The following is a 15500-nucleotide window of genomic DNA, read 5'->3' on the forward strand; positions in this document are numbered from 1 at the left end:
TGAAGTTAAGTCAGAAAGACAAATACCACATGATATCACTTATATCTAGAATCTAATACATGGCACAAATGAAGATTTCCACTGAAAAGAAACTCATGGACTTGGAGAACAGACTTGTGGTTGCCAAGGGGGTCAGGGAGGGAGAGGGATGGACTGGGAGTCTGGGGTTAATAGATGGAAACTTTTGCATTTGCAGTGGATAAGCAATGAGATCCTGCTGTACAGCACAGAGAACTATATCTAGTCACTTATGGTGGAACATGATGGAGAATAATGTGAGAAAAAGAATGTATATATATGTGTGTGTGTGTGTGTGTGTAACTGGGTCACTTTGCTGTACAGTAGAAATTGACAAAACACTGTAAACAAACTATAATGGAAAAAATAAAAATCATTTAAAAATAGTGAGCCTTCTATACATGAGTATGATGTAACTTTTCACTTATTTATATCTTCTTAAATTCCTTTCAATAATGCTTGTAGTTTTTAGGGTAAAACTCTTGCACATTTTTATTATATTTACTCCTAGATGTTTGATTTTTTAATGGTATTTTGGAGAGTGTTTTTATTCTTCAATAAGCGAAAGTCCTTTATTACTTCACCTGTGTTTTGCACATGTGGTTCCGGACACGTGGAATACCTTTCTGCTTGTCTACATACCTATCTGCTAGCCCTTCTTCCAAGCATCACCCTTTATAGGAAACCTCCCTCTTTCCCCAGCCTGAGTTAGTAACCTCACCTCTGTATTGCAATAAGGGTTTGTAGGAGTCTGTGTCAATACAAAGATCTTGCCATATTTAATTGGTTTTTTGTTGTTGTTTCTCTCCTAACTGGACCTTGAACTCTTTGAGGGCAGTGGTTGTGCCTTCAATCTCTGTTCACAGTAAATGTTGAATTAAGGAGTCAGCATATAGACTCACAAGCCAAACAGGCATGTTAAAGTTGTGAGGAATGTCAGATGTCACATTCGGTTCTCTGCTTGAAACTCCACTCCATCGCTGCATGTCTGGCTTCAATGAACCTGACTGGTTTTGGCTGTGACCAGATGTGATGCCCCAGAGGTTGCTGTTTGTGTCCCTTATCACTAGACCTTTGATGAGGCTGCCATGGGAACTGAGGAACATTCTGGTTCCTTACTTAAGCAGTAAAGGTCTAGAGTCAAATCTTCTTGGCTAATATTGCCTTTCTTTGTTGTTTAGTTTTAGGCGCAATTAAAACACTCTACTTCCTTATTTGTTAAATATGTTGACTTGGTACCATTTCATGATTTAGAATGTTTTCTCTTTACATTTCCCAATTAACATGTAAGATTAACATGATTTTTAGTATTCACACCAATTCTAGGTAGTTTTACATAGTGATGAATTGTAACTGCATGAAATTTTTTGCTCTACCACATACTAGGTGCATAATTTTGTCCCATTGTACATAAGGAGGCGTGTATGAGCATGTTCATTGCACAAATCACACATCTATTATGTTGATGGAAATGTAGTTGTTTCTCCTTAGGAAAGAGGAAAAGTAAAATGTGTTGTAGGTCATTTTATGAGAGTTCCTGTCATGGCGCAGTGGTTAACGAATCCGACCAGGAACCATGAGGTTGTGGGTTCGGTCCCTGCGCTTGCTCAGTGCGTTAAGGATCTGGCATTGCCGTGAGCTGTGGTGTAGGTTGCAGACGCGGCTCAGATCCAGCATTGCTGTGGCTCTGGCGTAGGCCGGTGGCTACAGCTCCGATTGGACCCCTAGCCTAGGAACCTCCATATGCCACGGGAGCGACCCAAGAAATAGCAAAAAAGACCAAAAAAATAAAAAAATAAAATAAATAAATGCATTTTATGGAGTATCACACAACAATTAGAAGTGGTGAATTAGATTCATATATGACAACATGGATGGATCTTAATAACAGAGCAATTAGGGGGAAAGTAAGAACTAAATAACACAAAAACATTTGTGTAGGAGTTCCTGCCATGGCTCAGTGGTAATGAACCCAACTAGTATCCATAAGGATGCAGGTTTGATCCCTGGCCTTGCTCAGAGGGTTAAGGATCCAACATTGCCATGAGCTATAGTATATGTTGCAGATGCAGCTCAGAGCCTGCATAGCTGTGGCCAGGGCTATGGCCAGCAGCTGCCGCTCCCGTTGGACCCCTAGACTGGGAACTTCCATATGCCACAGATGCAGCCCAAAAAGGCAAAAAATAAAATAAAAATAAAAATAAAAAATAAGTAAAGACCCAAAAAACAAACAAAACAAAACAAAACACCATTTGTGTAAAAACTCATCAAACGTTAATAAAAATTTGTTGAAACAACAGACAAATTTTTTAAAAACACATTCAAACAAAAAGATACACTAGAATTCTTGCAAGGATGGAAGGTTTTGTTGTAGGAGTGGAGAGCAGGGGATTAAAGGAAATCAATCAGTGAACCACGGAAGGGTCCTGGCAGGTCACTAAAGATCAGTGTGAAATGAGGACCTTGAGGAACTCAATCTTCTCGTCCTAAGACCTGAGAGAAAAGAAAATTAAAAAGTAAAAACCATATTTTGAGAGGATTAAATGAGAATTCATGAAAAGTACTTATCGAGTGCCTAGCACATAGTAAACATTGAATCATTTCATTAAACTAATATTTGTAGACCAAATGAGGGGAGGGACCTTGTGTATTTGGTTTATCCCAGCATCTCTAGCACTAGAACCATGCCTGGGTGCACAATAAGTATTTGTTGAGTGAATGGCAGGCACTGAGGTACAGTGATGAGCAAAAGCAATGTTGTTTCTGCCCTCATGGAGCTGACTTTGGAAGGGAGACGAACACCATTTTTTTCCCTTTTTTCCTTTTTTTTTCATTTTTTAAAGTTTTAATTGAAGCATAGTTGATTTACAATGTTGTGATAATTTCTGCTGCACAGCAAAATGATTCAGTTATGCATGTACACACTTCCATTCTCTTTTAGATTCTTTTCCCACATAGATTATCACAGAATATTGGGTGGAGTTCTCTGTGTGGTACAGCAGGTTCCTATTGGTCAGTTATTCCATACACAAATAAATATAATATTGCACCTGTTTCTTTTTTTTTTATTTTCCCACTGTACAGCAAGGGGGTCAGGTTATCCTTACATGTATATATTACAATTACAGTTTTTCCCCCACCCTTTCTTCTGTTGCAACATGAGTATCTAGACATAGTTCTCAATGCTATTCAGCAGGATCTCCTTGTAAATCTATTCTAAGTTGTGTCTGATAAGCCCAAGCTCCCGATCCCTCCCACTCCCTCCCCCTCCCATCAGGCAACCACAAGTCTCTTCTCCAAGTCCATGATTTTCTTTTCTGAGGAGATGTTCATTTGTGCTGGATATTAGATTCCAGTTATAAGTGATATCATATGGTATTTGTCTTTGTCTTTCTGGCTCATTTCACTCTGGATGAGATTCTCTAGTTCCATCCATGTTGCTGCAAATGGCATTATATCATCCTTTTTTATGGCTGAGTAGTATTCCATTGTGTATATATACTACATCTTCCGAATCCAGTCATCTGTCGATGGGCATTTGGATTGTTTCCATGTCCTGGCTATTGTGAATAGTGCTGCAATGAACATGCAGGTGCATGTGTCTCTTTTAAGTAGAGTTTTGTCCGGATAGATGCCCAAGAGTGGGATTGCAGGGTCATATGGAAGTTCTATGTATAGATTTCTAAGGTATCTCCAAACTGTTCTCCATAGTGGCTGTACCAGTTTACATTCCCACCAGCAGTGCAGAAGGGTTCCCTTGCACCTGTTTCTAAGCACAAATGCTCCTGGTTCTATGAAATTCTGTAATGGGGAAATTTGAACTGGTTAGAGACCTCAGAAAAAGCTTTGTTTAGCAAGTGATCATTGAGGCAAGATGAGTAGGAATTAACTAGATAAAAAGAGGAAGATCATTCCAAATGGAAAATGTAACATGCGCAAAGTCCCTGTGGCAGATGAGAGCTTGGTAAATACAAGAGACTGAAAGCAGGCCAGTGTACTGGGGCTCAGAGAAGGATGGCCCCCAGGTGGGCAGTGAGACTGGAGAGGGTGCTGGAGCCAGACCATGTAAGGCCTCATCAACCACATCAAGGAACTTGTCTTTATCTCCTAAGCAATGGAAAGTCAATGAAGGGCTTTCTGAGGAGAGAGACACAAGCAAATACTCATTTTAAGAAGATCATTTCAGGCATCAGTTCAGAGGCACATGGAGGCGCCCACAGTGGATGGTGACTTTAGTTAGAGGACATGCCCATAGTACAGCTGAAAGACCACTGTAGCTGGCCCTGGGCTGATAGTGGTGAGATGGAGAGAAGTGGGTGGAGAGTAAATACTGGCCGAAATGACCATTTCTAAGCCACTGATATGGGACATGAGGCAGATCCATTCCATATGGCTGATTCCTAAATGTCAAGAAAAATCCGAGGAGTTCCAATTGTGGCTCGGCGGGTTAAGAATCTAACATACTCTCCGTGAGGATGTGGGTTCGATCCCTGGCCTTGCTCAGTGGGTTAACGATCTGGTGTTGCCGCAAGATGCAGCATAGGTCACAGATGTGGCTGTGATCCATTGTTGCTGAGGCTGTGTTGTAGGTCAGCAGCTGCAGCTCTGATTCAACCCCTCGCCTGGGAACTTCCATATGCCACAGGTGTGGCTATAAAAAGAAAAAAGAAAAAGAAAAAGAAAAATCTGAATCTATCTAGAATAATTTTGGTGCTCATGGGAGGGAATTAATGGATCATAAGGTACCCAAGGCTCACAATGAGATAAGAACTCTAAATAAACTGGGGGCAAAGGCCATCCCCCCCATCTCTCCTGATACTGCCCTACCACTCACTTGACAACAGGAAGGATTTGGGTTTTATCAATATCCTGGTCCTAGCTTAGCAGGTTAAGGATCCAGCGTTATCACTGCTGTAGCTCAGGTTTGATCCCTGGACTGGGAACTTTTGTATGCCATGGGCATGGCCAAAGATTTAAAAAAATTTTTTTTAAAAAAAGTCTTGGTCCAAATTTATCCCTTTGACCTAGGTAATGATGACCCTGGCCTTGTGGATATGTAAATTCATGATGTTCATCAACTAACTGTGGAGTCTGGTGCTGCCCACAGCTCCTATGGTAGCACAGCCTCTATCTGCCCATCCAGGACCTTCTTGACCACATCAGTCCAACCACATACCTGTCTACCAGAAGAAGGGAGGACACAGGCTTGTCAGTCCTCGCAGGGCCAGGCCAAGGACACTCCAAGTCTGCTGATCTCCACACCTCTCACACAGAGCCAGCCTGCCCTTCTACACCTATTCAGTGGACCTCTGGAGCCAAGTCCAGCTCCAAGCCCTCTCAGAGGTCAGTTTGAGGGCAGCAGCCTGTGTTCCCAGTCTTCCTTCCAGGGCATCTCGCCCCCACCCACTTCAATTGTACCCAGTGATGAAAGCTATCACTGTGCCCCAAGAAGCACCTCTCCCCTGGCTGACACCCTCTAGGTGTTAGTTCCTTCTTTTCCTGCAGGAAGACCCTCACCCCTTGTCCCATAACACCTCAGCACCACTCTTCATGGACGCCATCCTATGATCCCTTCAGACACCTGGAATCACATCACATATCATTTCTATAAAAGGGATTCCAATGAATGCTGTGGCAGCAAATAAAAGGTATCGGGGGTGGGGACCTGAGTGCTGAATTGTCCATCAGATATTGCTTCTTCTTCTCCCAACTGTCACCTAAGGGTCCCAGTATGCAACCCACCCTACACATCCATGCCTTGACCCCTCCAGGCAGGGCAGTCACCCTGGCCAGTGAGTACATCAGTCTTCAGTCAATCACTTCACTAATCTCCTAAGCACCCATCGTACACGAAGCCACCTTCAGGGACACAAAGTTTGTGTGGGTGGGAGAGGATGTCCCATAAAGTACATGGATTATTTGTGCTTTGTGCTCTTTCTACACAACCTCTACAAGCACAGAGGGAAACACATTCCTAACATGTGCAGGATGAGTGCCAGCTAGAGCTGCCTGCCACCCATGCTCCCTCAGCCAAGTGGTCAGGAAGCGGTGTCTTCTGAGCCAAACCATTGAGGTGGTCTGACCTGAGATGCCCTCTCTCTACAAAAGAGATGCAAGCAGCACATGTCCCCTGACCACACGCACACCTCTCCCCCCTTTATCCTACATTTGTCCTTTTTAAAAGGTTTAAGCATCATGGTAGCATGATTCACAATAGCCAAAAAGCAAAAATAACCCAAATGCCCATCAACAGATGACTGGATAAAAAAAAAATGTAATGCTCACAGACAGTGGGATACTATTCAGCCTTAAGAGGGAAGGAAACAGTGACCCGTGCTACGACATGGATGAATCTTGAAGACATGAAGCTAAGTGAAAGAAACCAGTCACAAAAGAATAAATATCATATGATTCCACCTATATGAGGTTCCCAGAGGAGTTAAATTCATAGAAACTGAAAGTAGAATGGTGGTTGCCAGTGGCAGGAAGGAGGAGGAAGGAAGAGTTAGTTTGAATGGGGACAGAGTTTCATTTGGGAAGATGAAAAGCATTCTGGAGATGGATGGAGGTGGTGGTTGCACAACAATGTGAATGTACTTCATGCCACCGAACTGTACACTTAAAAATGGTTAATTGGTAAATTTCATGTTATGTGTATTTAACCACAATGTTTTTAAGTTAAAAAATGTTTAACGGGAAGCAAAATAGAGATGAGACCAATAGGATGTTTTTTGATGGAAACGAAGTTGATCACACTATGGGAGGGCATCTAACTGGGTGACCCGAGCCAGCCTCTACAGAGGTGTAGCTGTTGTGGCAGGAACCACTGCCCCACCACAGATGTGGATGATCTGGTGTTAGAAGTGTAGATGGAGCCTAAGGGATCCACTGCTTGGTTATTAAAGCCAGGCCAAAGATAGCACTGGATGGAAGAATGCCCAGAGACAAGACTTGGCTTGTTGGTTTCCTTCATGGCCAGCCTTTTCTCCTCCTGCTTCTCCAACACTGATGTCTAAAGGGAGGTGGCTTGGCCCACCACCTTCTCCTTGGGCTGTTGGCCCCCTTCCTCTAATCTTGACCCCTCACCTCTTAGGGTGAGTCCAGTTCTGACTTCTCCTTCCAGATTCAGACCAGCATCCACAGCTGCCTTCTGGATCTTTTCACCTGGGAGTCCCAAACCATCTCAAATGAAGCCTGTTCGAAAAGGTACTCATCGCCTGTCCCACCCAAGACACTGCTCCTTCTACATTTCAACTCCATCTACTCACCAAAGTCAGAGATCTAATGTCTACTGGACCTTTTCTCTCTTTCTTCCCCTGCACGCTCTATGGATCTTCACCTTGTATGCATAGATGCTCGAATTCAGCCCTTGTCATCTCTTACCTGTGCACCAAGGGTAGTTTCTTACCTGGTTTTCCTCCAGCCTCAACCCCTTGGGTTCATCTCTGAGAAGCTGACACAGAGGGCTACCTAACACGAACATATGGCCCTGTCACTGCCTGGATTCAAACTTCCTTTTAATAATTCTTTATCGCCTACATAATAACGTCAAGCCCTGCAGCTTATCATAGAAAAGCTTTCATGAACAGGAGTTCCCGTCATGGCTCAGCAGAAACAAATGTGACTGGTATCCATGAGGACGCAGGTTTGATCCTTGGCCTCACTCAGTGGGTTAAGGATCTGGTGTTGCTGTGAGCTGTGGTATAGGTTGCAGACACAGCTCAGAGCTGGTGTGGCTGTGGCTGTGGCATAGGCCAGGGGCTACAGCTCAAATTCAACCCCTAGCCTCGGAACATCCATATGCCGAGGGTGCGGCCCTAAAAATATATACATACATACATACATACATAAAACAAAGAAAGGCTTTCATGACCAAACTCTATGTTTAAGTTGTATTAAACCAATTGCTTAGTATTATTACACTTCCTTATTACAGAATTGTTAAAGGGTCCGTTTTTTAAGTATAAAGTCATGACTCCATGCTAATATAAAGTGAACGTGTGTCAGAGAATTAATTTTGTTCACTATTTACCTGGGAAACAATAACTGGTTTCAACTGATTAAAAGGAAAATCCCAAGAGCAGATACACAGAGAGGCAAGAAGAATAGTAACATGAATTTGCTTAACAGATGCAAAACTGGCTTCTTGTGTGGTGGAAAGGGAAGTAATAGTATTTCTACTGGAAAAAAATCATTGTCGTGTCTGTGGCCAACAGTCATTTGCATCAATATCCACTAAGTTGCTTATGGTGTGTGAAATCGCACGCCACCATTTCCCCTGGTATCAACGTCTGATACTCATGCAGTGCCTTTGCCACAATTCGTGCCCTGATATTGATCTGTTAACTTAAGGCCATGGTTTCTTCTGATTCCCTTAGTTTGCCCACAGTGTCCTTCTACAAGATCCCACCAGGACACCATTTGATGTTGAGTTTTCCTCCTCTCACCTTGGGCTCCTCCTGGCTGTGGCAGTTTTTCCGACTTCCTGTTTTTGTTTTTGTTTTTGTTTTGTCTTTTTGCTATTTCCTTGGGCCGCTCCCGCGGCATATGGAGGTTCCCAGGCTAGGGGTCTAATCGGAGCTGTGGCCGCCAGCCTACACCAGAGCCACAGCAACTCGGGATCCAAGCCGCATCTGCAACCTACATCACAGCTCAAGGCAACGCCGGATCGTTAACCCACTGAGCAAGGGCAGGGACCGAACCCGCAACCTCATGGTTCCCGGTCGGATTCGTTAACCACTGCGCCACGACGGGAACTCCCGACTTCCTGTTTTTGATGACCTGTGCAGTTTTGAGATCTATTACAGGCTGTCCATTTGTAGGAATTTTTCTCCTTATTAGACTGGGGTTTACAGGTTCTTGGGAGGAAGATCACAGAGGTAAAATGCCCTTCTTATCACATCGCATCAAGGGTTCATATCACTAGCAACGTAGTGTCACTGTTGATGCAGACCTTGATCGCCAGGCAGACCTGGGATTCGTCAAATTTTCTACGCCACAGTTACTCCTCTTTCCTCACTTCTATACCGTCCTCCTTAGAAGGACATCGCTCTGTGCAGCCCTCACTTAAGGCTCACTCCCTTTAAGGTGGGGTAGCTTCATAATTTTTTGGAAATTACTTTGCACAGGAGATGTGTCTGTTCTTCCTTACGTTTTAATTAATTCGTCATTTGCTGATATCCAGGTGGTGTTCTTGTTCTGAGCGCTTTCTTACTGTCTGCCCTACAAGCTGCTCCAGGCACACTCAAATAGTTCCTGCTCCAGTCCTAGAATCAGCCACTTGTCCAAAAACGCGGTTTCTTTTAATTGGGACCCAAGAACTGGCTGCATCCATTGATACTGAGGAATCCTTGCCTCTCTCAGCATGCAAGCAAAAAAAGAAATACATATGTATGTGCTGACATACACATATTCACATACAATCACATATATAGATGCACACACACAAACACACACATATATATGAGTGTGTGTATATATATAATATATGCATATTATATACATTACATATGTATATTATATGCATATATTATATATATAATTTGAAAGCTCCAATTAAAGTTTTCTCCAAAGATTGGACCGTGTGGTCCTTCACCTCCCATTCACATGGTCCCTCCCTGGTCACGTACCACCCAGGGCAGGGGAGTACATGGGTACATTTATTCTTTGAATTGCTTTGTCTTTCTCTAGACTTTGACTCCCCCAGCCTCTCCATTCTTATAGAAATCCTCTCCTTTTTGCCTCCTCCACTTCACTGGCTGCCCTTTCTTGGGTTCATTCACAGCTTTCTCTTCCTTCACCACCTCTTAAGGTACAGAATATACATTTTTCTTTTCTTTTATCTTTTGCTTTTTAGGGCTGCATCTGTGGCATATGGAAGTTCCAAGGCTAGGGGTAGAATTGGAGATACAGCTGCTGGCTGACACCATAGCCACAGCAACACCCGATCCAAGCCGAGTCTGCAATCTACACCACAGTTCACGGCAACACCAGATCCTTAAACCACAAGGACAGGGATTGAACCCGCAACCTCATAGTTGCTAGTCAGATTCATTTCTGCCATGCCACAATGAGAACGCCTTTTTTTTTTTTTTTAACATTTTTCTTTCTTTTTTTTTTCCTTTCCTTTTTACAGCTGCATACATAGCATGTGGATGTTCCCACACTAGGGGTCTAATCAGAACTGCAGCTTCCTGCCTACACCACAGCCACAGCAACATGGGATCGAAGCCACGTCTGCAATCTACACCACAGCTCATAGCAATGCCGGATCCTTAACCCACTGAGCAAGGCCACGGATCGTACCCACAACCTCATGGTTCCTAATCGGATTCGTTAACCACTGAGCCACAATGGGAACTCCCTAAATGATTTTTTTAATTTGCATATGATAAAGTCCACTGCACTATAAAGTTCTATGAGTTTTGACAAACTGTGTGCCATGAATCCACCACTATAGTATCACACAGAATAATTCCCCTGCCCTAAAAATCCCCTGGGCTCCACCCATTCATTCCCCCAACCCCACACCCTTAACCCTGACAACCCCTGATCTTTTCACCATCTCCACAGCTGTGCCTTTTCCAGGATGTCACAGAGTTGGAACCATACAGTATGAAGCCTTTTCACATCGATTCTTTCCCTTAGTGATAAGTATTTAAGTTCCTTCAAGTCCTTTCGTAAGAGCTCATTTCTTTTTAACTTTGAAGAATATTCTATCACAGGATGTCACACAGTTTGTTTATGCATTCATCTTAAAAGACATCTTGGTTGCCTCCAGTTTTTAGTGATTATGAATAAAAATGCTGTAAACATTCATGGACAGGTTTGTGTGTGACAGAAATTTTCAACTTGGGCAAATTAGGAGTGAGATTGCTGAATTGTATGGTAAAACTATGTTTAGCTTTATAGGAAATTAGCAAACAGTTTTCCAAAAGCCGTAGCATTCTGCATTCCCACCAGCAACAGATAAGAGTTCTTATGTCTCCGTATCCTCACTTGAGGTCAGTTTTCTGGATTTTCAGTCATTCTAACAAGAGTGAAGTAGTACCTCATTTTTTAAAAGTTTGCATCACCCTGATAACAAATGCCATTGAGAATCACTTCATCTACTTATTTGCCATCTGGATGTCTTCTTTGGTGAGGTGACTGGTTAGATATATTTTTTTCCATCCATAATTGAGATTTTATCAGTCATTTTAAGGATTGGTACACAGACATTATGGAGAATTTTACAGCAATTCTTTTGTGTGTGTGTGTCTTTTTTACGTCCGCAAGTACGGCATACCGAAGTTCCCAGGCTAGGGGTAGAATCAGAGCTGCAGGTTCCAACCTATGCCACAGCCACAGCAATGCTGAGCTGTGTCTATGACCTACACCACAGCTCATGGCAACGCCAGATTTTTAACCCACTGAGTGAGGCCAGGGATGGAACCTGCAACCTCATGGTTCCTAGTTGGGTTTGTTTCCACTGCGCCATGATGGGAACTCCCCTCACAGCAATTCTTTTTTTTTTTTTTTTTTTTTTTTTTGTCTTTTTGCTATTTCTTGGGCCGCTCCCGCGGCATATGGAGGTTCCCAGGCTAGGGGTCGAATCGGAGCTGTAGCCACCGGCCTACACCACAGCCACAGCAACGCGGGATCCGAGCCGCGTTTGCAACCTACACCACAGCTCACGGCAACACCGGATCCCTAACCCACTGAGCAAGGGCAGGGACTGAACCCGCAACCTCATGGTTCCTAGTTGGATTCGTTAACCACTGCGCCACGATGGGAACTCCCCCTCACAGCAATTCTTAATGAACATACCAAAAAATAATCCACGTAGATTTTAATTCTTTTCTAAAGAGTTATTATAGTGACTTTCCAGCTTAAGATTTGCAGACAGGTTTTCCCTAAGATATCAACTGACAGTATGTTCAAGGATTGATAAGCTATTACAGTGCAAGTCTCAGTAACTCACATTTTAAGACCACACATCCTATGTACTCAGGTTTTCCGTTTTTTCCAACAGTTTAACAACCTGATTAGGAAAACTGGATTACCACGGCCAAAGGTATACAAAACGCAGATAGTCTGAGATGCCAGGGAGAGCCAAGATGAGGGAGCAGTTTTTTGAAGAAGTAACTCCACTAAAAATAGCAGTGGAACAGAAGGAATTGCAGACATTCAAGGTTGAGGCAGCATTCCAGATCAGCAAGGGCTTTTGCAGCCTGCCCAAGGCCCTGGGGACACCCTGGGCCTCCTCTGTTCCCATCTTCTCATCAGAAGAAGTTATGAATCATTTCCCTGGGGTCACTGTTTCTATACCTCCTGCTGCTGCCTCCAGTAAGTGGGCTCTCATGTCTGTCTCTCAGTCGGAAGCCCTGAAAGAAGATGTGATTGCTTCCCTTAGTCCCCATCAGCCAACGTGCACCAAGCTGTCTGAGATGCCCAACCTCACAGGTGATAGGCCTGCCGATAAATTAGCTGGCTTTGGGAAAGACAGCCACCAGGGTCCACTTACCTGTGACCGGGTGTTGGAGACACATGTGTCAGACAGGGAGCCATGGAGTAAGCGCTCCTGACTCTGAGAGGAGGGCATGGGGCTTACACAGGCTGGTGAGCGGTTTCTTGAGCAAAGTCTGTCATAAGTTTCCCCTGGGGGCAACATTTCCCCATCACCATCTCCAACAGCAAACACTCAACCCCCCAAAAACACTAACATTTGAACAGAGGAACACCTAAAGGAGAGGGCCATCTGAATCCACGAGAGTTTCTGGTTGGACCATCTATCCCTGCCTTAAAGGCCACAGTGCATCCCAGGATCCAAGAGAGCAGACATTCAAGCCATTCTCCCCTCCCCTCCCACTCATTGTCACGAGGGTGGGTGGACATCGTGACTTAAAAAGGAGTTGTCAGCAAGATCCAGAGCAAAAGCGGAGGAAGAGGACTTTGGGTCTCTTCACTCTGGGCATGGAATTCCTGCTATTCTGCGTTCTACCTACCATTTCTAAAATTCACTTAGCCATGGTTTTATATACATGCATGCTTTATCTCAGCCACTGCCTTATTTTCACCTGCAGCCCACCATGTGTATCATTATGCTAAGGAAGGAACTGACATGAAAAGAATGAGTACAAAGAGTCACAAAATTTGAGCCCCCATGCCTGGGAAGGCTTCAGGGTAAAGTGGTGCTGTTCTGGCTTCCTCGAGGTATTTCTGACAATTTGTGTGGGCTTTCTTTTGGTTTTCTTGGTTGGTGATGGTTTGTTTTTTTTTTTTTTGGCGGCGGCGGGGGCGGGGGGGCTCAGAAGTGATCTCTAACAAGCCTGCAACGTGAGCTACAGTCTGCGTGAGATGGGATGTGATCACCTCCTTGACATCTCCTTTAAATAGGTCAAATCTCCCAAAAAGGAGATGTGGCCTCATCGCTAATACACATGACATTTTCCATGAATTGGAGCTAGTTTGGGGCCTCTAAGAAGCCTTTAGAAATAGTCACCAGCCTCCTCTAGTCTCTTGAAGGAGACACTGCATTGAGTAATCAGCGTATCCTCTGGCTGCAGTCGTGAGGAATATCCCTTCCTGGGGTCTGAATCAAGGCACTTATCAAAGGGGAGAAAAAAAATTGATGTCACCAAGTTTGTTCTGGGCATGTTTCCCCCTTTTCTTTGTGTATATCTGAAAATTAATTTCAATCTTAGGCCACAATATTTCATTGCTGTTGTAGCCCAGATCTTTCTTTTTTTTTCTTCTTCTTCTTCTTCTTTTTTTTTTCCTTTTAAGGGCCACACCCATGTTATATGGAGGTCTCCAGGCTAGCGGTCGAATTGGAGCTACAGCTGCCGGCCTACACCACAGCCACAGCAACGCAGGATCCAAGCCACATCTGGGACCTACACCACAGCTCATGGCAACGTGGGATCCTTGACCTTCTGAGCCGCAACCTCATGGTTACTAGTCGGATTCGTTTCCACCGCGCCACAACAGGAACTCCCTGAGATGATTCTAATGATATAACTATCTCCACTTGTGGGCTTGTGCTTCATAATAAAACTCAGGAGGGCAGTTGTCATTAAAGTGCAGTGATACCTGCATTTCAAATGAGCTCAACCCATTTGGGGGTCTCATAATATTGGGGGAATGAATATATCATGGTCTTCACGTTGGGAATGGCTACAACACTGAGTCTCTGGAGAGACAATAGTTGCAGGATTTAAAATGCTCTGAGCTATTCTTTGACAGCGAAGGTGTTGCTTTAATACTCATTAAAAACCCGGATAGCATTCTCTTTGGAACATTTTGAAATGGTCCTGAAATTCATCTTTCAGACTGGAGGTGGAGGAGTTTTATCAGATTTTCTTAACCATCGCACAAGAGCAATGCACTCTTTCCTCGATAGAATCACAGAGAAAAATGTATCCTTCACCTGTTCCAGACAACAGGCCAGGAACGCCACCATTAGTAATTTATTGTAAATTGGTATTTCATTGTTCCAGCTTTCATCTAAGTGGCCTGGCAGGGGGGAGGGGTGGAGTGTGAGTAGTTTTCTATAGGCCATTGGGTCATTTGTATTTAGTCCCTTAGTCACCAAAGAGTTTCTGTCAGAACCAAAAGCAAACTTCTGTTCCTGGCAGTCAGGCAGTTTAGTCACCCTGTCCAGTCCTTTTGACTGAGATGACTACATTGCTGAATAAATATTACATTTTTCCTTTTAAATGCATTGATGGATGGCACCAAAGGAAGAAATCCACAGAGACTCTAAACCAAGCAAAGTCACAAACCTTAGGAGTGAAGTAAGTGCAAAACTAGCATTCTCTTTCAAGGTCTCTCTGTTGAAAATTGGAGTAGTTGGGCTTTTGCTTTGATGAATGCACAGGTGTGAGGCCAGATGAAAATCCTGGAGACCACCCCTAGAGAGGAATCTGATGCAAAAGACCTGCATAAGACTGGTGCCCCAAAGGGCTGCAATTGTAAGCATTAGGGTGAACCAGAAATAAACCCTAATGTGCCTCAGGTAAAGCAGGGAAACATACTTGTCCAGACTCAAGGGCTGGGAAAAGAAGGACACTCCTCTGAGAATACACAACTCTAAATAAGATCTTATACAGATTTTCAGAGTAAATTCAAATAAGCTCTATAGCCTCCAAAAATCACAAGCAGATGACTTTATTTAAGGTGGTCCAGGTGGTAGCACCTTCACGCTCCTGTGAAAACTAAATGTAAATTCTCTTTGAGTGAGTTTAACATCACCCCAGAGCTCAAAGAAGTCCCAGAGATAATGGTCCAAGGAAATAAGCTTCTAATAGCGCAAATTACAAAAATCACAAGATAAGGTAGTATGTGTGAGAACCAACAGAGTAAAGAGACAGAAGAAACAAATCCTTGAAGACAACTTGAAAATATGATCTAGAAACAGTAGATCACACAAAACAACCATGAAGGGTTTTTTTTTAAATCAAAATTAAAAAGCAATAAATGAAATTAAAATTCAATGGATG

The 15500-nt window shown here is 43.5% G+C and overlaps 1 long non-coding RNA gene across 1 annotated transcript in view; it reads right to left on the minus strand.

Annotated features, from left to right (window-relative positions):
• The window catches only part of LOC110256786, a 42371-nt gene continuing 29136 nt past the window's right edge, over nt 2266-15500 (minus strand). The window contains exon 3 of the long non-coding RNA XR_002338773.1: nt 2266-2511. This is a non-coding gene — a long non-coding RNA (uncharacterized LOC110256786). The remainder of the gene's footprint in view (nt 2512-15500) is intronic.

Source organism: Sus scrofa, chromosome 14 (assembly GCF_000003025.6).
Source record: "Sus scrofa isolate TJ Tabasco breed Duroc chromosome 14, Sscrofa11.1, whole genome shotgun sequence".
Classification (NCBI taxonomy): Eukaryota; Metazoa; Chordata; class Mammalia; order Artiodactyla; family Suidae; genus Sus; species Sus scrofa.